The 24,293-nt window shown below is 36.5% G+C and overlaps 1 pseudogene; it reads right to left on the bottom strand.

Moving 5' to 3' along the window:
* Window positions 1-15,941: 15,941 nt before the first annotated feature.
* On the bottom strand, window positions 15,942-17,910 carry LOC141519013 (solute carrier family 2, facilitated glucose transporter member 3 pseudogene; annotated as a pseudogene).
* Between the last annotated feature and the right edge of the window lie 6,383 nt (window positions 17,911-24,293).

Consider the following 24,293-nt stretch of genomic DNA (forward strand, 5'->3'; position numbering starts at 1 on the left):
ACATATTATTATTCACATTTCAGGTATAGAATGATTTGTTAATGAATTTCATGAGCCTTTTAGAGAATGAAAAAAAAGTTTGAAAATTGTTCTGAGCATTTTGTTTTTCTCAGATTAATATTTCATCCTATTAATGTCACCTTACAAACAAAAATATAAAATAAAACCATGGTCATGATTGGTAGAAATGTAATATTAAAAATGGACTCTGTTCTGGAGTATTTCCTGTTATAACCTAAGTGTTCAGAGGTCTGACAATGATGCCTATCCTTTTAAAGAACAACACAGGTGGCTAGGTGGTGCAGTGGATAAAGCACTGGCCCTGGAGTCATGAGTACCTGGGTTCAAATACGGTCTCAGACACTTAATAATTACCTAGCTGTTTGGGCAAGCCACTTAACCCCATTTACCTTGCAAAAACCTAAAAAAAATAAATAGCAGCAGTACTTCTTAAACCCAGGGTCCTTCTACTTTTTTTTTTTAGTTTTTGCAAGGCAATGGAGTTAAGTGACTTTCCTAAGGTCACACAGCTAGGTAATCATTAAGTGTCTGAAGTCAAATTTGTACTCAGGTCCTCCTGACTCCAGGACCAGTGCTCTATCCACTGTGCCACCTACCTGTCCCCTTATACATTTCTTAATGTAGAGAAACAGAGAATTTAAAGTAGAGACATAGAAGCACCAGAGAGGAGTGTTAATGAATTTGTTTCCAATTTTCTATCTCACATGAGCTCAATATTTGAAAAATTCTTGCCTTAAGGGCATTTATATTTATATAGCTTTTATATAACATTACAAAATATAATTTAGGAGGAAAACACAGTAGAGTAAAAATTAATTTGTTTCTTTAAGTTCTATTTCCCATATAGGCTGTGCCTTGAGTCATAAAGTTATTGTATCTAGGCAAATGCTTTGTATACCATAACCTGTTGTAATTAATGGAAGTTATCTGCCTCTTTCAGATGCTTCTATATTGGTGTTGAAAAAGACACTGTCACAAAAAGATATCTTTTAAATATGACAAGTGATTGAAATTTTCCTTAAACTTAAGGATTGGAAAGAGTATTATTAAATAGGGAGACAGAGGAGGACCTAAGTTCAATTCCCAGCTCTGTTGCTTTCTACCTGCATAATCTTGAACAACTTGTGTTCTCCGGGTTTCAGTTTCCTCATCTATAAAATAGGGGGTCCCTTTACAGATTTAGAGTTCTGATACTATTTTATCACTGTTTGATAATATTTAAACCCCTTTCCCTGACTTCAGAGCAGATGTAAATTTTGACTGCATGTCACTGCATGATGACGCTTTTAATTGACTACTGACCCAGAATTCTGTGAATCTTCTAATGGGGCACTGCTTACTTCTTAAACCTCTTTTACTTAGTAGTCTGTAAGTGTTGGGGCTTTTTGGGCTCCAGACAGTACCTGCCTTGGCCTTGGAAGAACATGGCTTGTATCTGAGATGGAACTAATGTCTTCTCCCACTTCACCCCCCTTGGTGAGATTTTCAAAGTCAGTTGGCATCTTTCCTCCCTTTCTGGGAATTTGAGTAAAAGAAGTCAGTTACTACAGCAGGTGCAGATAATTTGGATAAGAGAAAGTGCACATACAAAGAAACCTCCAGAAAGAAAAGAGCCTCATTGACATTGACTCAATGAAGGTGAAATGTCAAATAGCCACAAATGTCCCAAATAAGACTTGACAACTTGTTGAGAAGTCAACTGATGATAATCATTCTAATGCTGGTTTTAAACCAATTTAACCATGATGGAATGACTTCTTCAAAGCATTCTGTTGAGTTTACTTTAAATTTTTCAATCAATATCTATTCATGAAATTGGTATTTAGTTTTCTTCTACATTTTATCATTTCCTAACTTAGGTATTCGGATTATATTTGTTTCATTAAATAAATCTTGAAGAATACTTTCCACTCCTATTTTTTTAATTTATTTTTTTTCTAGTTTTTTTCAAGGCAATGGGGTTAAATGGCTTGCTCAAGGCCACACAGCTAGGTAATTATTAAGTGTCTGAGGCTGGATTTGAACTCAGGTACTCCTGACTCCAGGGCCGGTGCTCTATCCACTGGGCCACCTAGCTGCCCATCCACTCCTAGTTTTAAGAATAATTTCTGTAGAGTTGGAGTTGTTCTTTAATAGCTGATAGACACGATTTAATCATAAAGGGTGATAAAAGCAACTCACCCAAACAGATAGCATTAGTGAATGTAAAAAGGATGTCTGATTATATTAAATAATTATTAAATATATATTAAATATATATTAAATATATTTAATTAATAATTATAATATATAATTATAATATATATAATATAATATATAATAATATATAATATATAAAATAATAATTAATAAATATATTAAATAATATATTAAATAATTAAATAAAAGCCAATACAACCAAGATTTGAAAAAAAAAGCAGAAAGCTAGAAAAATTTTTATAGCAGCTGCTGCTCATTTCTCAAATATAGAGAATTGATTCAAATTTATAAGACTAATTGATAAATGGTTAAGGGATATGAGCAAGGAGTTTTCAGATGAAGAAATTAAAGCCACCTATAGTCACATAAATTGATCTAAATCATTATTGATTAAAGAAATGCAATTTAAAATAACTATACTTATTAAATTGGTTAAAATAATAAATGTCAAAGGGGAGAGATGGGAAAATTGGGATATTGTTGGTGATTTTGTGAACTGTTTCAACTATTCTGGAGAGCAATTTGGAACTATGCCCAAAGGGCAATAAAACTATGCATACATACTCCTTGAACAAGCAATACCACTACTTGGTCTGTATCCTAAAGAGATCAAAATAAGGGAAGCAAAGACCTATTTGTACAAAAATATTTATAGCACTGTTTTTGTAGTGGCAATTAGAAATTGAGTCAAAGTCCATCAATTAGGGAATGGCTGAACAAGCTGTAATATATGATTGTGATAGGAAGCTATTGACCTATAAAAAATGATGAACAGACTGATTTTAGAAAATTCTGTAAAGACTTCTATGAAGTTAATGCAAAGTGATGCAAGCAGAACAAGAGACCATTGTTATAGAATTATAACAAAACTGTATGAGGATTAACTGTGACTGACTTAGTCTCAGCAATACAACTCAACAATACAACTGTGACCGACTATTCTCAACAATACAATGATCCAAGGCAATTTGAAAAGATTCAGGATGAAAAATGTTATCCACCTCCAGAACAAGAAGTGATGGAGTCTGAATGCAGATTAAAACATGCTATTTTTCATTTTCACTATTTTTTCATCTTTTGTCCCTTTGGATCTGTGTGATTTCATAACATGACCAATATGGTAATATGTTTTACATGATTGAACATGCAACTGATTGAACATAACCTTTATCAAATTGCTTACCAACCCAGGATTAGGGGAGGTGAAGAAGACAGAGGAAAAATTTGGAATTCAACATTTTTTAAAATGAATGTTAAGGTGGAAACAATGTAAAGACTAGCAGACTGCCTTCTGTGGGGGGGGGGGGGTAGAAAAAAATAAAAAGTAGATGAATGTTAAGAGGAAGCTTAGTGGCACACTGGATAGTGTCCTGCAGTCAGAAGTCCTTGAGTTCAAATCAGACCTCAGACACTTAATACCATATTTCTCCATGTATAAGATACACCTTAATCTTGGGGTCCAAAATTTGAAAAAAAATGTATTACATAAAGTTATTGAACTCAAATGTTATTCATTGTAAAATTCCTACAACTCCTTATCACTGTCAAATCTCCTGTGTTTGATTATTATTTGCCATCTTAGGAGAGGCTCTGATTGCTCTTGTGTCTGTGCTCTGGTCTGGGGTTGACCACAAGCTCTCCCTGGGTAAGTGGTACATGGACACACATTTAGTCCATTCTCTTTCATGAAACTAAAGTACCCATTGTGTCCTCCTTTGATATCAGTGACTTCTTTTTCATCATAATTCTTCTGGCCTCCTGCTGAACCATCTTTGTGGACATAGGAATTCCACTGACCCTTTGCTCTTCCAACCATCTCTTCACTTCCCTCTCTAACTCAGGCCATTTGGCTGCCTTGCCTCTCATGGCCTTCATCTGCAGGGGCATTTTCAGTTGGGTTTCTTCTTCCCATAGCCAGTCTCAGAATATTTTCTCAGTTGGAGGAGGACCAAACTGACCTCCAGCAGCATGATTTCCATTCACTTTTGCAAAATGGATCACTTTGAACTTGAATTCAGCACTGGACAAAAGTCTTTTCTGAACCATTTCTGGCCAGAACATGTCAAAAATGTAACCTAATATACCAGTAACAATATGAAACAATGAGCTCAAAAACAACTAGTGAAAAAGCAGGAAATGCAAGTTTAAAAAAATCTACAACCACAGTTTTTAGACCCCAAATTTTCCAGAAATACAGTAATTACCTGTGTGACCTTAACCCCATTTCCTTGCAAAAATAGCAAAACAAAAAAAATGAATGTTAAAAATTATATTTACATGTAACTGTGGAAAATAAAATATTATTTCAAAAACCAAATAAATAAATAAAAATAAAATACAAAACACAAAAATACAAAAATACCAAAACACAAAAATACAAAATAAAATACAGAACACAAAAATACTGATTTGGAGAATAAAGATTGGATGTTAGTAACCAAAAATAGTTGATAGAATTCTCTTGTGATTCCAATGGGATAAAGAATTCTCTCTACACACCCCCTGGGTAGTTTCTTTATAACTACTTTTATTTCTTTTTCTGAAATTGTACTATTTACCACCTGTATTTGCTCTTTTGATAGTTTGGGTATCACATATTTGAAAGTTCTCTATTTCTTTGTGTTCTAAGCTTTGGTATAGCTTTTGGTGTAAAATTTTACAATATGGATTTTTTTTGGTTTTGTTATGAATAAACTTTTCTATTTTGCTGACTGGATTTTCTCTAACTCTTTTAAAAATAGATTAGCTAAAATTCATCAATTTCATCAACAAATAAGATTTTTAAAATAATTTCTTCAGCTTTTATTTCCAACTTATTTATTTTTCTATAGTTGTTGGTTACACTTATTTTGGTTTTATTTGTGACCTTTCCATTTTATAAAAATGTATATTACTTCTATCCTTTTTAATTTAAATTCTTAGAGATATAACTTTTCCTCTATGAATTGCTTTTGCTACATCCCAGAAAATTTTGTATATTGCTTAATCATCATTATTATCTTACAAAAGTTTTAATTGCTGCTTTATTTATTCTTTACATGTTAAGTATTCAGAAATTTATTAATAATTTTCTATTTGGGAGAATTTTTTTGCTTGTGTAATTGAATTATATGTTAAATATTTTATTATTTCTGCATTTTTTACATTTATTTTTACTATCTCTGTGCCCTAAAACATGATAAATTTTTGTAAAAGTAGTGCTGAGAAATATGTATGTTTTTTAATATTCTCATTTAGAGGTCACCATAAATTGTTTAACTCTAACTTTTCCACAATTTGTTAAATTTCATATTTCCCTTTTGTTATATTTATTTCCTTTCTGTTAGATTTGTCCAAAGCTGAGAGGTACATTAAAATTTCTTTCCCCTATTGTATTGTCTTTATCTTCTTTTAATTCAAATTTTCTTTTATTAACTTAGATGCTAAGACATTTGAAGCATATAAATTAATTTTGATTTATTGTTTATGATTCCTTTCATCAACATAATGTTTTAAGTATAATTCCTTTCAGCAGAAATAAAATAAGCATATTTATTTTATCTCCTTTTTATATTGTGGATTTTTCTTTTTGCTTTGTCATAAAAAGATTGAAATTCTTACTATTTTGAACTTATCTGAATCATGGTAAATTTTGTTCCAGTCCCTTCATTTTTATTCTGTGTACATAGGGTGCTCCAAAAATCTTAGTAAAGTTTTAAGCTTTAATAAACTTTTGGTACACCCACTATCTTTGTTTTATAGGTGTATTTCTTGTAAGCACAAGATTGAGAGATTTTATTTTCTTACCCAAATTGTCACTTTTTTGATCTACTGGAATATTTCATTCACTCACATTTAAAGTTCTGAGAATTAGATTTTTATTTTCTTCTATTTTATCTAATACATACTGTATTTTTTCTGATTCAATTTCTCCTCTTTCTCTATAATGATATTACTTATTTCTTCACTTATTTTATCTTAATCTCCTTTAAGTCAATCCTATTTCTTCCAGATCTCTTCTGATCACTCTTAATCACCCATCTCACACTATTATCACTTTTTCTAGGTTTGGAGTTTTGCCTAGTTGATTCCTTTTTCTTTCTCCTTTCATCTAGGTACCTAATTGTTCCCTTTTTTTCCTTCTCTTTCTCCAACATGTTTATTGCTTTTTAAAATTTCATTTTCTATATATTTTTTATCCTTCATTCTTTTCTTTATTTCCCTTTCCTTTCTGACTCTTTGGACTTTTATTCTTTGATTCATGGTTGTTGTTTGATTCATTTTTTTCATTTGCATGAAATTATCTTTAATGTGAACAACCAAAATAAATGCCACTAATTGACTGGCTACTCTGTTTTGGAGACTTGAGAGGCTTATTCTGCATAAGCAATTACTGAACTGTGCGCATGCACACACACACACACACACACACACACACACACACACACACACACACACCACACATTTCTGCTTTCTTTTGATGAGCTATTTTTGAAAATTTATCCTTTGAAAGCATGTAATTCTTTATGATGGTTCATTTTGATTCACTTATTACTTTCTTTTTCTCTGTATTTTTCATGTAATTGAAGTCTCTGACTTCTCTCTTCTAAACCATTTCTACAATAGTAGTCTGTAGATCACATCCATTAACTCTGCTGTTCCTCACTCTCAAAAATGACAATTCCTGCAGGAGAAAGAATAGATGTTTTGCTCTATGGTATGAATTTTTCTATCTCCCTGATGTGTATTTAATTCCTCTCTTTTCCCTATTGGTCATGAAGTTTCTTTGGATCCATTACTGTGCATTCTTCTTGATGTCAGTTGCCGCAGGAGCTTGGATTCCTAGCCTCCTTTTAATATGATGTTGGTGGAGACACAGCACTCTCTCAGAAGTAGTGATTTCTCTAAGGATTATATCCCTGTACATTATTTCCCATTTTTAAGGTCCTCATCTCCCATTATAGAATCTCTCTCCCCTGAGAATATTTTTCATTGGAATCCTCTCCCACCACTAAAATAAGATTCTTCCTTTCTTTGCTGCTCCTTTAATCTTCCCTTTTGCCATCTCTTGTTGGTGCCCTTCTTCCTGAGACACTACAGGAGTAATTTTCTCTTTATTGTTAATCTCTGACTGTATTTCCTTGGGCTAAAAAAATGAAATAACAAAGTTAGTTTTATAAATGAAGTTTAATTCTCTAGGATCTTACCAAAACCCATGGGAAGATGGCATCCTTGCAAATGTCAAAATTGATACAAAATGAACAAAGAATCATAAAACTGTTGGCAGTCAGCCAAAGTGATTTCACATAGATAATATGTTTTTACAATATGATTCTCTCAGATCTTATAATATTTGCTTAAAATTCCTATTGCTGAAGAGTAAATGTTTATGAATTACAATAGGGTTTTCTCTCCTCATCCAAAAGGTCTCATCTGGAGTTTTGTTGATCAGGTAAGGAATTTATTGGTGACTAAATAGTATTGACACAGGTGAAGTCAACATTGTAGGAGACAGACCTTACATAGCAGACTGATATTTTATAACTATTAGTTAAAGGTTAAGAGACTAACTTCTGATCAGAAATATATGGATCAAGAAATATTAATTCTATCTTAAAGAATATCAGATTAGTCATTCCCCCATTCTGATCTAGATAGATTTTAATGTCATTTGTAGATCAACCATATAAAAATTTAAGAAGATAATGAGTATATCGGAAAATAATATATTAGTGGGAGTTAGATTTTTGTTAAAGTATTTTCTTTTTAGGATTTTGTAAGGCAAATGGGGTTAAGTGGCTTGCCTAAGGACACACAGCTAGGTAATTATTAAGTGTCTGAGCCCAGATTTGAACCCAGGTACTCCTGACTCCAGGGCCAGTGCTTTATCCACTGTACCACCTAGCCACCCGGGAGTTAGATTTTTGAAGAACCATGGGCAAATAATGTAAGATCTATAACAGTAATACAAATAATACAATCACAAACTTTAAAAATTACAAAGATTCAAAAGGGGGCAATCCCGTTTTGGTATATATATATATATATATATATATATATATATATATACATATATATGTTATGTACACACACACACGTGTGTGTGTGTGTGTGTGTGTGTGTGTGTGTGAATATCACATAGATAAAACCATGCAGCAGCAAGAAAAAGATTCAGGTCCATTTCTTCTGAAGTCAATTTATGAAGTTCTATGGATTAGGATATAGAGATTTCTTCAATTCAGATTAGTTGTAGAGATTTTTCCTTTTTCTGTGGAAACTTCTTCAAATACTATTATCAATGCTAGAAAATGAAATTTCTGAAATCCCTTAGATCTTGATGATTTACAATTTGATTTGATATTCACAGAAAATTCAGTTACAAATCGAAATTACCATTATTTTTGTTATTCCTCTATTTGGAGGATACATTTTCACTTAACAAAATAACTTTCATAACAGTTATACCAAGTTACACACTAATCTAACTGACCATTTTAAATGTAGATAAATGTAGGCCAAAATTACTTAAATTTCTATACCTGATTTTAATATTGATTGTCTTATTATAGCAATTTATCATAAAGATCAGGGAGATAAAAGAAATTCAATAATACTTATGTAGTCCTTATGTAGTTAGGGATAGGTCCCTACCAAGGAAATGCAGGGTTAAATGGATCCTTTAAGGTATCATTATATAGAAGCCGACTGTGAGAAAGAATCATTCTCATGGAAGAATTCAATTAGGAACTATTAGATAAGCCATTGTAAACAGGCTCACACCCTTTATCTGCCCAGATGTAACATCTTTAGAGGTCCCAGTAGGTAACCTGATCCCCTGTCTTAGTCCAGAGTTTATGGCAATTCCCTTTAGTGTGTATATCATTGATAAGGGAAAAAGTCACTATGACATTGGTGAAGTTCTGGCCCTACTACCACAAAATGTGGAAGCAGAGGAACTCCCTTGAGTTGTATTAGCTACTAGAATTCAAGTATAGGTCAAGTTTATAAAGAGTGAATTTCTCTTCACTCTTGTAATGCCATATAGCTCTCCTGGATAGATCCAGATAGTGTAATTACAGATGGCTGGGTCAAGGCTTTCTACAAGGACTCTAGAAGTGTGATTTGCAAAATAATAGAAAGTGCCCTCCTAGACCCATTTAATCTCAGAAATGCCAAAAATGATGTTTGAGTCTAGAGAGATATGAATTTCCTTCAACCTTTTTTTGGAAGAAAGGGAAACTCAGGAAAATTTCATAGTCATCACCCTTTCCATACTTGTATGTTTGCTTTGCTAATATTTGTAGGTTAGGTGTTGCATCTTCAGAAAACTAGGTTTTTACATGGATGGGCTTGTGCTGTTAGCTCAATAGAACCCCAATCAGTGACAGAGATAGGATAACCAGCAATGAATCCCAGGGTATTAGTCCACAACCAACAGCTGGACAGGTTAAATAACTTGGCTGCCTTCTGGCTTAGCCTTTACATTGGGTGTTTTGGTATGTGAGAGGAGGTATGAGCTTCTTCCCCAAATCCCTCATTCCTGGGAGAAAGAAATAAAACAGTCAGAAACTGCCATCAAACCCCACCCAGGTAGCAATGGTGAGATGGGAAGAACATTCTGGAATGCAGGAAGGAAATAAGGTAAAGAAAAAGAAAAGGGAAATAACAATGATAAAAAAACAAAACAAAACAGGAATATGACTATTGAATATATGTGGAAATCTCAAGGACACAAATTCTTCTGTACTTGCTATTGATTAATATTTAAAGTCTAAAACAAAAGGCAAGTATGGAGGTCAGTTGAAGTTTTTACATGCTTGGTCCTGGGTCTTGGGAATGCTGTCCACCTCTTGTTAAGGATCCTTGAGGACCACAGTTGTGGTGATAAAGACCCTCTTGGCCTCTTCTTGTTTTGCAAACATACTGGTTGGGTTTCTCAGGAGACCAGCATGACCCAAACCCTTTTGCTTTTCCATAAGATTAGCATGACCCAGTTCCTTTGTATCTCCTGACATTGATCAAGAATCTCATTATAGCAAGAGCAATGAAGTATGCATAAGAATGTGTAACTGTTTAACCAATGTGTAATGATCTAACCAACATGTAATCTTTAATATTATTGGTGCTTAAGCTGGTAGCATGAGTTGTCCACGAGTATGGAAGTAGAGTAGGATATAAGCTGCTGTGTGACCCTGATAAAATTTGAAGTGCTTTACCATCTCTGCCTTCTGTCTCATTTACTGCAAGCTGAGAACAGTTCTCTGCTGGCCAGAGAACTCAAGTATTTTTTCCCTGGTCCCTCTGAAACTGCAGGGCAAGATCACCAATAGGCTCTTCAGGTTTGGGGGCACTCTTCAGATGTATCCATGCATCTACATCCTGGAGCTTAGCAGCAGTGGTAGTAAGTAGTACTTAGAAGAGACCCTCCTAAGCCTGGAAGGATTTGCATGAATTGATGCTGAGCAAGATGAGCAGAACCAGAAAAAACATTATATACCCTAACAGCAACATGGGGAGGGGGTGATGATCAACCTTGATGGACTTGCTCATCACTTCAGTGCAACAACTAGGGACAATTTTGGCTGTCTGCAATGGAGACTATCAGCTGTATGCAGAAAGAGAATTATGGACTTTGAACAAAGACCAAAGACTATTAAAGTCAAATTACAAAAAAATTATATTATTATGCAATTTTACTATCTCATACTTTATTTTTCTTCCTTTAGGATATGATTTCTCTGTCATCACATTCAACTGAGATCAATGTATAACATGGAACTAATGTAAAGACTAACAGAATGTCTTCTGTGGGGGTGGGGGGAGGAAAGCAAGAATGGGGGAAATTTTGTAAAACTCAAAATAAATGAAGAAGAAGAAGAAGAAGAAGAAGAAGAAGAAGAAGAAGAAGAAGAAGAAGAAGAAGAAGAAAAGGAGAAGAAAGAGACCCTCCCAGCAGGGCTACAAAGAGTTTTTCCTCAGATGTCTCTTTCAGTATACCCAGTTACCAGGAAAGATAAGAGGGCTAGTCTCAGTAGGCAAATCTAGGGAAAATGATTGAGAAACAAGATCCTGAACTTAATGAGTTTGTTAACTAAGTTTAACACAGTATTTGCAGAGACAGTGTGATGCTTGAGGAGAGATCTCCACTGGGCTATTAGGCAAATTGACTTTTGACTTCATAGCTTCTTAGGTTAAGGCACTGCCCATTGCTCTTGCTTTAAGGTCCTGATCTGTGGGAAAAGCTAAGCTGTCTCCATATGAGATTGTTCCAGGGAGGCCTATGATGACAAGGTGTGTGGATTGGGAATCATAAGAACAGAACAACGGCAATGAGGATTCACAAATCACAGACTAGTTACCAGCCTTTGTTCTTACTTTCCTAACTGGGAACAGAGGTATATTACACTGAGTTGCATGGGGTAATTACTTCCTTTTATATGTAATCTTTGGTTGCAATGTGCCCACTATCTATAGGAACTGTGGCCCATAAGTGAGTAGGACCCTAGCAAAGGCCTGTGACTTCCAGCTGTCAGGCTGGAGCAGCAGAGGAGGGCTGTTCAGGAGCTAGGGAAGGGGAACTATGGTCTAATTTACAACCAGCAGGAGTGACTCTGAGCACAGCAGATAAGTAGGACAGAATATCCCTATATCCCTACTAAGAAGATGACAAGGAGCTTTAGGAACTAGAAGGAAAATATGCTGGAAATTGTCCTGTCCCAGAGTGACAGAAAGGGGAACCATTTTAAAAGCTCCGAAAGGTTTATTGGAAGCCCCTACCACCATCATGCTCTCAGAACTCTGAGAAAGGAGGAGGAGATTTTGCCAGGATCTAGGACAGATAGGGTAGCCCCAGTGTCCATGAAAGCAGAGATGGGGTAGCCCTGTACTACCATGGGTACCTCTCCCAATAGGGAGACAAACAAAGGTGGGCAAATAGGGACTGGATCCTGCAAACCTACCTCGGAGCAACCCTAAGGAGTGGGTGAAGGCCTCTTAATTTCTGGTTTACTGTTTTCTAAATCCTTGAGAAGGGATCTACACTGGTTTTTTTTTCCTGATGTCCAGGTTATCTGATAATAACAAGCTCTGGTTGCTGGATTCTCAGACTAGCTCTCAGTGACAGGTGCAACTTGGATGGTGTTTGTCAGCTACTCCAGCTGCATAGTCAGCACCTTATTCTGCTTTGCTGGCAATTCTCTCTTTTCTTTGAGATTAGATTCATTTTGCTCTAACAATTTTTGGCTCAATTTCTGAGCCAATTCAACAATATATTTAGGATGTTTATCTTGCCAACTCAGCTCACTTATCTTAATATTTCTGGATAGAATAGGTTGCAGATTGTTAACAAAATAAGAGAGAAACTGAGTTTGTCCTCCTTCCTTATCATGCTTTGAGTCTGAATTTGCATAAAAAACCTGTGCTAGATGATCAAAAAAATTGAAACTGTTTCATCTTGCTTTTGAACAATAGTTTTAATTTTTGAAAAATTCACTGATTGGGGAAATGCCAGGGGAATTGCTTCATAAAGGGCATTCCCTATTATTTGGGCCTTTCCTGATCTTCATATGCCACCCAATCTGTGCTTTGGAGTCCTTCAAAAGTAGCTTTGATATCTACATTTTTAAATCAATTCTTTGCTTCCCCTTTGCCTACTAAAGCTACAGTTAACTAGAAAATATCTGGGATCCCAGGGTGATAGTATTGCAGAGTAATTCTAAATTGATTACCAAAGGAAATAGCATCTTTTCTCAGATTGGAAATTCTTCAATGCTTGCAACTCACCCCTGTCCCACGGTTTAAATTTATAGTGAGGAGGGTAAGTATAAAATTTAACATCTGATCCAGTCTGTCCTCCATCCACAGGTTGAATAACCTGGGGACATGGTGTGTTTACTATTTGAAAAGATGGATCCCCACTAATTCAGGCTTCAGACTTTTATCTGGAGTCAGGGAAATTGTATTGGGAGCAGGATCTTTTGAAGCAAGCAAAGGAAAAGGAGTAGCAGAAAGGAAGGAATAGAAGAACATGGGGAGGGGACAATGGGATACATTGGAGAATAGGGGGAGGAACTAAAATGAAGAGGAATGAGGTAGGAAGGTAGGAAGAGTGGGCTGAAATTGAATAGAAGAATAAACAGGATCATAAGAGGGAGATGAGATAGGAGCACAGAAAGAAGGAATTAGGGAACAAGGAAGAAACAGAAGAAGTTATAGGAGAATTTGGAGAATGAAGGGGCAAAGTTATAGGAGGGTTAGGAAAACATGGAACAGAAGGAGGAGCTGAAACAGGCTGTGAAGGGGAAGAGATTCCGGAGGAAGAGGTTATAGTGGAAAAAGAAATTGGAGGACAAGGAGAAGGTATTGAATAAGGAAAAGTAGAATGAGGATTTGGAACAGGCAAGAAAGGGGAAAAGAAATGAGAGGAGGGGTGGCTAGGTGGTGCAGTGGATAGAGCACCGGCCCTAGAGTCAGGAGTACCTGAGTTCAAATGTGATCTCAGACACTTAATAATTACCTAACTGTGTGGCCTTGGGCAAGCCAATTAACCCTATTTGCCTTGCTAAAAAAAAAAGAGAGGAAATAGAAAAAGAAGAAATGGGGATTTGAATAAAGTGGAGGAGTAGGCAAATGAGGAAAGGAAGGAAAAATGGAAAGGCCAGGAGGAGATGAACAGCAGAGGATGAGGTCAGACTGAATATTGCAGGAGAGGATGAGGACAAAGAAACAGAGGGATCCTTAAGATTGGGTAAGGTAGGGTACAGAAGGGTGTAATGTTGAGGAAGAATAAAAGACATAGAATATAGAGGCAGAACAAAAATAAGAGCGGGCTGAAAAATTGGAACTTTTGAAATTGTAGGAGAGGCAAAGTTTGCTGTCTCAGTAGTGGGAAGAGTAGAGACCAAGGCTGAAAGATAACCAAAAGTCAAATCAGATAGGAGGCTTTTTACATCTTCTGTCTTATCAGAAGAAGGGGATTTTAGCCAAACCAGTGATAAAAGCATTCCCATTCCTTATTAGATGGTTTTCTAGTTTTTAAAATTAATTTTGTCTTAAGATAATTAACTTAAGTCCTGGAAAATGATTCCCACATAGGCCAGTTCAGTAGAGGATTGTCACCAGTTAATTTTTGCCATTTTTGACAAAATATGTGATCATTACAACCATAATTTATGGTCATATAAAAAGCAGGAGATTTCTCTACTGTATCTCTGATCTTAGATTTAACGTGTCCCATTTTTTTCAACACTATCAGCAATAACTATACACAAAAAAACTCCATACACCAAAAAGACACTAAATAAATAACATATAACATTCACTAGACGTATGACAAAAGATGCCAGGCAAATACACCTTTATGTTTTTATCAAACAACCAAACGCCAGAGCTCTAACCACTGGAATATCATACCAACCAAGATACCTTCCTTAGATCTAGAGATAAGCCCTGACCAAAGATTTCACCAAATGAAAAATTTCACACAACCCCAGTAACAATCCCAGAGAACTTCATAAAAGAACACACTTCCCAACTAGGACAATTTGAGTTTGAAAAATAATCTCACCTTTAGACAAGTCATTCATGCCAGACTTAAAAATGTGTCCTGGTTTTTTCCTTAGGGATCCCTTTAATGAGTTGTTCAGAGGAAAAGTTTATCCTTTTTTCAAATTTAAGCCTAGATCTGAGTCACAGCACAATTTACTGTTAACCATAATTTCCTTAGGCTAAAAAAATATGAAATAACAAAGTTAGTTTTATACATGAAGCTTAATTCTCTAGGATCTTACCAAAACCCATGGGAAGATGGCATCCTTGCAAATGCCAACATTGATACAAAATTTGGGGGGGCATTTTATACAAAATGAACGAAGAATCATAAAACTTTTGGAGGCCAACCAATGAGATTTCACATAGATGACATGGTTTTACAACATGATTCTACAGAATCTTACAATATTTGCTTAAAATTCCTATCAACAAGAATTCCACTTATGCTGAAGAGTAAATGTTTACCAATAACAATAGGATTTTCTCTCCTCATTCAAGAGGTCTCATCTAGAGTTTTGTTGATCAGGTAAGGAATTTATTTATTGGTACCAGATAGTATTGACACAGGTGAAGTCAACATTGAAGTAGACAGGTCTTACATAGCAGACTGACATTTTATAACTATTAATTAAAAGTTAGAAGACTAACTTCTGATCAGAAATATAGAAGTCAAGAAATATTAATTCTGTCTTAGAGAATATCAGATTAGACAGTATTAAGATACATTCCATATTCACCCTATCCCCCTTTATGTGTTCTCATATTTTGCAACTATCCCACAAAAAAAAGATTCACCTTTTTTTAGGTTTGTGATGTTAATCATTTTACCATCACTTCTATTTGATTTCTGCTTTATTTGTTGTCTTATGTGCTTTTAGACAGAAATTTAATGATTTCTCAATTGTTTTTTTTTGTAGGCATTACAAACACTGACACGTTTATTATCATTTTCATGGAGTATCAAAATTTCTAAAGGTCATGTGAAAATCTCCCTCTCTCCTTTATGTCTTCCATCCTTATTCTCCCCCCAGTCCCTTATTTAAATTTATACCCCCTTCTCCCTTCACTCTGCCCTTAACAGTTCATTATTTTGTGCAATTCTTTCTTTTTATACTTAAAAAAATAAATACTTATGAAATAAAACCCGGCAGATAAAATAAATAAAAACTCAATGTACTCTGAAGAGTTATAAGAAAAAAGTGAGGAAGATGCTCTCTCTTATTTGGTCCCCAACCTTTCTCCTATCCCTCATTCTTACATACTAGTGAAATAACTCTTGTACATACTGGGAGTTTTTACATCCATTGATTCCTAGGTATCTCAATGAATCATCATTAGAACCCAAGGAAATGAAGGTGACAAAGGTTGGCACGTGACAAAGAAACCAGTCCCTCCAGAAATGAGGGACAAGTTTACCTGATCTCTTAGCAGAGTTAAATTGTCCAAGATATTAAATGTTTAAAAAGCCGGTGAAGCCAGGTTAACCCCAGCACTAAATTCATCTTCGTGCTCTTGAAGTAAGGTGAAAAATAAACAGTAGCAGCAATCAGAAACAATCCTGGGTTACAGATATCCTGATGAGGGCCCCACCTCAGGGAGATATTTTTCCATGTTGGGAGACTGGAAGAGGAGGGGTAGAAGGGCATGGGATTCTAGAGGGCTGAGGAGGATGTGTCCTTGACTGGATCAATGTTGCTCATATCCACAGCGGAGTCTTTCTCAATAAGTCAATAAGCTGGGGCTGATGGTACCCTGACTCTTGTTCTCAAAGACCTGCATAATATTCTCAAAAGTTCTGCCCTTGGTCTTCAGGGACTTTGAATAAGGTGAACAAAAGGAAGATGATGAGGAAGAAAGTAAAGACAATAAAGATGTAAGATCCCAAATATTTCGCAGCTGTAGGGAAGAACAAACCCACAAGGAAGTTAGAGGTCCAGTTGGAGCAGCCAGCTACAGCCATAGCTACTGGGCGCGGGCCTTGACTGAAGAGCTCAGCGACAATGAACCAAAGAATGGGTCCTGGTCCAATTTCAAAGAAGGCTACAAAGCCAAAGATAGCCACGATACAGACATAGCTCATCCACAAATTAGAAGCCTTGAGAGACATGGCAATAACCATAAGAAGAGAACAGAAGGCCATGCCACTCAGTCCTACTAGATGAAGGGTTCTCCTTCCTGCTTACTCCACTAGAAAGAGTGAAACTACAGTAAATACCACATTAACTGCACCAGCACCAATAGTAGCATATATTGGCTCTTTAACACCAGCATCGTCAAAGATTACTGTGGAATAGTAGAAAACAGCATTGATTCCAGAGAGCTGTTGAGAGAGCTGGAGCATAATGGCAATGATAATAGGCTGTCAGTAATTTGGTACCCTAAAGAGATCTAGCACAGATGGTTTCTTTTCTTGTGACATTTTAGCACTCTCATTCTTCATCTCCTGGATATCCTGGTCTACCTCTTGAGTGCCCCATAACTTCACAAGAATCTTTCGGGCCTGCTCCTCTTCCATCTTATTGATAAGTAGGAATCTGGGGCCTTCACGGCACATTGGAAGGGCTATAGATTGCAGAATAGCAGGGATGACAGTAAAACCTAATAACAATGGCCAGAGATCCTCAGTTCCCATTATGTGTTCTAGTCCAAAGATCTGGGCAATGAGGATCCCCACGACAATACCCAGCTGGTTTAGGGTGCCAAAAGCTCCACGAAGGTTAGTTGGGGAGACCTCTCCAATATATATGGGCATAAGGCCAGTGCAAAGTCCACAGAATAAGCCAAAGACCAGCGGACCCAGGATCAGCATTATCACTGACTTGGAAAATTTTGCAAAGCCCAAGAGAGCACCTCCCACAAGTGCTAGTGCGTTGATGATGAGCATGGACTTGCGCCTGCCAAATCGGTTGACGAATAGTCCCATAGAGAAAGAACCAATCATGCCACCACGGAGAAGATGGCCACAGCCAAGGACCAAAGTGAGGTGAGCAGAAACTCAGAAGTTGGCTGACCAGTTCTTTCTTGTAAAGTGAAATTGAGAAAGTCCTTGTTGATCTGCTCCGGGGCATTTATGACACCAATATTGTAGTCAAATTGAAAAGAGCTTATAGCAGCTACTCCAACAGAGAAAAAGAGGGCGCCGGTGACCTTGGCTGCCGCCATGGCTCCAGCCGAGTCCCTTCCCAGTGGCTGGCGAGGGGGCCGCAGTGGGGCCGCCTGGCATCTCGGGCTCCCAGAGGCCGCATCTGTCTTCCAGCCACGCCTCACTGCAAAAACCTCAATTGTTCTTTTGTTATTGCTATTGTTAACTCATAGAGTTTTTCTTTTTTTCTTGGCTAATTTATGTCATTACTGATGCTTTCCTTAATTTCTATGTTGTTTATCTTATTCTTATTCCTATGACCCAGACTGAAAAGCAAATAATTTCTCTTGTTCAGACTCTCATAACATCTCCTTTGGACTAGTGTAATAACCTTCTAATTAATGTCTCTGTTTTAAGTCTCTCCTAACTTTAATCCATTTTCTAATCAACCTCCAAAGTAATTTTCCTAAGGTGTAGCTCCAAGTCACTTTCTACTCAATATATTCCAGGTATTTCCTATTACCTCTAGCATTAAATGTAAAATCCTTCTTTTGACTCGTTTACAACTTGGCCCCATCTTACCTTCCTTCTCTAACACTTTAGTCCCCTCCACGATCCCAATGATCCAGCAATACTTGTTTACTCACCGTCTCTCTTATAAAAAGGTGCATCTTGCATTTCTGTGCCTTGTATTAGGTAAGCTAACCCCATTGAATAGAACATGGGTCTGGTGTCAGGAAGACTTTTCTTCCTGGGATCAAATCTGGCTTCTGACATTATCTGTGTGATCCCAGGCAAGACACCTAACCCTCTTTTTCTCAATTTCCTCTTCTATAAAATTTTATTGGAGAAGGCAATGGCAAACCACATCACTATCTTTGCCCAAAAAATCAAAATGTCAAATGGAATCACAGAGTCAGACACAACTGAAACAACTGAACACAACCATAACCTTTGTTCTGGAGCTACATGGGATGTTTAGGGAGGACTAGCATCTCTGATATTATTGCTACAAGTTCAGTATATATATGGCTGTGAGGAATCTACTTGACCCAGGAATGTAGGTGTAAAAAGAAAATTAGAGATTTATTAAAAAGAAAGTTACAAAAAAAAGTTACAACACAAAAGAAAATGATAGAGAAGTTAAGAGATTAAAGAAAAACCAGGTTTATTGCTAAAACCCAAGAAACAAGAGAGTGAGTCTCACCCCAAATCTCTTTAAATCCTCCCTTAGGGTCCATGAGAAGAGGTAGTGACTTGGGAGTTGCCCAAGTTCCCAAATGGAGAGTTTCCCTTTTGGGGAGGGGTCAAGTGCCTAAGTATTCCAGTCTGTTATTTCAGTGCTTGTGTAACCTTACCAGTGAGAATGTGGCCAGGGTTAGATTGGAGGTCAAGACAGAGTGTTTTAACAGAGTGATAGTAATAGTAAAGATTTACAAAATTTTGTTTCCAATTAACTTTAATATTCCCTATGCCTATGGTTCTCTGCAGCAATATGAGTGCTTCCTGAGCACTTTTTAGCACTGCTCACTCACCTTTGGTATTCACTGGTCCCCCAACTCTCAACTGTGACTACAAGAAGCTGTAAAACCTGTAATATCCCTGTAAAACCATATTGGCAGGCAGCCTAAACTAGGTTGAGGATAAAAAGTCTTAGGGGGACATATAGTTCAAGTATATAAAGGCTTTCCTCAGTGAAATGGAAAGATGAGGACAATTTGTTACAGTGGAAATCTTGGTCAGACATTGAAGACACCAAGGCCATTTGTTGCATCCTAAGTCATTGTCAGCCATCCTTGACTTTTGTCTTGCCACTGGACTTTGATGACTGGAAGAAAGAGTAGGGTTGTGTCTGCCTGACAAATCTTTGATGTTATTAATTTTCTTCAAAAACAATGGACAGACAGCACCTTTGTATTGGCTATTCTCCTAGCCAGGGATATTTTCCCCCAAGCCAGTCCTGACTGGCTTAGATTACCTGACTTCCTTTTAGATTCAGCTCAAATATCACCTCTTTTTGAAAAAAAGACTTTCCTCAGTCTCCATAGCTGCTTTCTACTCTCAAAATACCTTTATTTCCCATATATATATACAAATAACATATACATATATTTTATGTTTATATGTGTATGTGTATACATCTTCCCTCAAGAATGCAAGCTTTAGGGTGGGGATTTTTTTTTGTTTTTTTCTTTGTAATCTAAGTGCTTAGCACACAAGAAGAACTTAGCAAAATGCTCCATGATTATGAGACCTTACAGAAAGGGTCTCAGAGAGAAGACTATGATCTCAAAGACCACAGTGGGAAAGAAAAAGGCCTATAAGGGTCTCAGTCTCTGTCTCTCTTTCTCTTTTTCTCTCTATCACTTCTGTCCTCTCCTTAAAGGACCAAATCTTCAAGTCTTTCACCACCAGCTTTTTGCCTAGGACCCACTTCTTTTCTTTTGCCTTTCCTATTCAACCCCGATAACTCTAACTCAGACCATCACCCTTGTGCTGCTGAATTGACCTAGGAGTCAAATTAATCTCTATCTTCAGAGCCAGGACCATATTATCTTTTTGAAACATTGATGTATTTTGCTTTTTGAATTCATAAAAAGATACAAGTCCTACTATCACTTTTTCATATTAATACACTAGATGTGACTATGAGAAACAATTTTCGTTATTCATAAATGGTAGTATATTCTGTTTCTCCTTTATTTATGATTAAGAAATTCTGTTAACAAGTATAAAAAGAAAAAAATTATTATTATGACAAATTAACATTTTAAACATAATTTGGTGGAATATTTGACAAAATTCTGAAATGCAAGTCATTAAGGAAGAGGAATATCTAAGGAAAGAGATATAGAATTCTAACACAAACTATTGAGTGGAATAAAGTCTGAGATTTCTTCAGTAGAATATTATAGATTGGAGAATAGTTAACTATGTGCCCCTCCTCTCTTCACAAAGCAACTTCTGGGATATTGGTGAAGAGACAACTGACCCCACCTTATCTGTTGAAGTCTGGATGACCATTCAATTCCTGGGGCTGAAGAGATAATCTGGTTTTAGTTTGAATTTTATGCTCTTTTCCCTAGATTGTAAAACCACATTCCTCATTAATGAGGGTAGGTCAGTGGGGGGGGGGGGGGGGCAGGAATCCAGTTAGGAAAAATGTGATTCTTGGGCCTTTTGCTTTTGCCTCAATCTCTGTATTTGATTGTGGCCAGTTCCTCGGGAAAGGAATAAAACTTTCTTTTCATACCCTGAGAGATCTCTGAAATTTATTTAAGTAGCAATTGTCCCACACACTATCAAGAAGGTTAAGGTTTCCCATATATTTCTGCAGCTAGCAAGGTTGTTCTTTTTCCTTCTTTTTTGGGGATGGAATTATGTGGCCTGTTAAACCAAGTCTCGTGGCTTACCTACCCTTCTCTCTCTCTCTCTCTCTCTCTCTCTCTCTCTCTCTCTCTCTCTCAGACTTCACATGGCCTGTCTTCAGGGTGCTTACTGCTTTTCTTACTAATTTTGGCCATTGTACTTTGTAACAGTATTTTGCTATACTAAAATCCTGAGCAGTTAACAACTCAGAGAGTTTCGAATTCCTCTGCCTTTTCAGCGGCCTTAAATCTTCTGTCTTCAATCTCTAAATCTTTAATAATCGACAACAAGAGCACATACTCTGGAGAATTGCACTGTGCTTAGATGATAATTGGGTAATGGCATTAACACATTGGCAAACTACAGTCAGGGGAAAGGTAGTTTACAAAATATATCTTATAATTTTTACAGAAATGTAGTTTACTTGTTAACTACCCATATATATAATTCTAAAGTAATCTAAAAGGGGGCGGCTAGGTGGCGCAGTGGATAGAGCACCAGCCCTGGAATCAGGAGTACCTGAGTTCAAATCCAGCCTCATACACTTAATAATTACTTAGCTGTGGCCTTGGGCAAGACACTGAACCCCATTGCCTTGCAAAAAAAAAAAAAACCTAAAAAATAAAATAAAATAATCTAAAAGACCAAGATTTAAACTTTGGAAGATGCAAGTCTCAGTCAATCTGTGTAAAGATAAGCTCTTGTTTATAAATTTCAGAGGTAGTTTTTATATAGTATCAGTAAATATTATCTTTATTTACCTTCCCTTTCTGTGATTGCTAAGATAATACAATTGGAAGGGTTTTCACTTTTTTGAATACAGATATTTTTCTGTTCTTAGATATCTTGAAGAAAGAGAGACAGAGAGAGAGAGAGAGAGAGAGAGAGAGAGAGAGAGAGAGAGAGAAATTTGTTTTAACAAAGAAATTCCTAAGAATAGTCTAGTTGTTTCATTTGTACTATATTGATATAAACTTCTAACTTTTTTGGGTTTTTTTTTTTTTTGTAAGGCAAATGGGGTAAGTGGCTTGCCCAAGGCCATGCAGCTAGGTAATTATTAAGTGTCTGAGACCTGATTTGAACCCAGGTACTCCTGACTCCAGGGACAGTGCTTTATCCACTACGCCACCTAGCTGCCCCAAACTTCTAACTTTTAAAAAATATTTTTATTTGTTTTTTGAACTACTTGCAATCTTTTTTTTTGCAAGGTTTTGAGTTTTACATTTTTCTCCTTTCCTCCTTTTCCTCTCCTCTCCCCCACAGAAAGCAATCTGATATAGGCTCTATATTTATAACCATGCTAAACATAGATCCATATTGATCACGTAGTGAGATAAGAATCAGATCTAAATGTAGAGCAGCTAGATGGCACAGTGGATAGAGCACTGGCTTTGGAATCAGGAGGAAGGGAGTTCAAATCCAGCCTCAGACATTTACTAACTGTGTGACCTTGGGCAAATCACAACCCTGATTGCCTCAATCTCCAGTAGTGCTGATGTAGAGAATTATGAATGTAACTTTAATGCTGTTAAAATCTTGTTAATTGTGGAAGGCTGTTTGCTCCTGATAGGTAAACTGACCCTCTATTGATTGTATCCCATCTTCCCTTGACCCTGTTGTTTTATCTAGTCCCCGACTTTCTTATCCATTTAACCTTGGGACAGGAAGGACCACTTTGATGCTGGCAAGACCAGAAATGATATGTTAGAGGTGGCACACCTTGGGTCAGGAAGGGATCTGTACATAGCCTACCATTGGATACCTGGCCCAAGGTGTAGGGCCATTCCTCAAGAACCACTCCTTGTCCAACCTACCACACAAGGTTATTTAACAAGAAGCACTGGCCCTTCTGGTCCCTTCTTGATTCTATTCTTCGATCTTGCAGGATGTCTACATCTCTCTTTCCTTCTGAGGTCATGTACTCTCATATTAAGCCTGGTGATTCACCATGGGCCCCCATGCCACATGACTGGGGTTGTTTCTCTCTCTCTCTCTCTCTCTCTCTCTCTCTCTCTCTCTCTCTCTCTCTCCCCTCTCTCTCACTCAAACTTCACCTAGCCTATTCTTAAAGTGGTTTCTGCTTTTTCTAGGAGTTTTAACCTGTATACTTGTAATAATTTGCTATAATAAAATCTTGAGAAGTTTTATCATCCCAGAGAGTGTGCAAATTCTTTTGCTTTTCAGTGACCCTCAAATCCTATGCTTGTCTTGTTACCCTATATCCCAGCAGCAAAACTCTGGAAGAGAAAGTGAAGTTGATGATGAGCACAGCACCCCCTCACTCAAATCCAATTCATGTGCTTGTCATGGCATCACCTCCCTGATGTCATGGTCTTCTTCAGGAATGAAGGACAAACATTATTAGATCCAAATGGAAGAAAAAACCTAGATGGAAAAAAAGACATAAAACATAAAAAAACTTTAAAAAAATTAAGATAGTAAGTTTTGGTCTTCATTTAAACTCCATAGTTCCTTCTTTGGATATGGAGGGTATTTTTCATCATAAGTCTTTTAAAATTGTCTTTGATTATTGTACTGCTGAAATGAACAAGTCCATTATGATTGATCATCACCCCATATTGTTATTAGTATATATAATGTTCTTCTGGTTCTGCTTATTTCACTCCTCACCAATTCATGGCAGTCTTTACAGGTTTTTCTGAAATTCCATCCCTGGTGATTTCTTGTAGAACAATAATGTTCCATCACATATATTTACTACAGTTTATTCAACCATTCCCCAATTCCCAATTCTTTGCCACTACAAAAAGAGCTGCTATGAATATTTTTGTACATGTGAGATTTTTATCCATTTTCATGATCTGACATAGACCCAGTAGTGGTATTGCTGGATCAAATAGTATATACATTTTTTAACCCTTTGGGTATTCCAAATTGCTCTCCAGAAAGTTTGGAGGTCCTAGTTTTCCCACATTCCCTTCAACATTGATCAAATTATTTGATATAGTCAAAATCATCCATTTTGCAATTTATAATGTAGTCTATTTCTTGTTTGGTCATAAATTTTTCCCCTTTCCATAGATCTGACAGACTATTTCTTGGTTTGTTAATTTGTCTATGGTGTCATACTTTA

The sequence above is a fragment of the Macrotis lagotis genome, chromosome 1 (assembly GCF_037893015.1).
Source record: "Macrotis lagotis isolate mMagLag1 chromosome 1, bilby.v1.9.chrom.fasta, whole genome shotgun sequence".
Taxonomy (NCBI): Eukaryota; Metazoa; Chordata; class Mammalia; order Peramelemorphia; family Peramelidae; genus Macrotis; species Macrotis lagotis.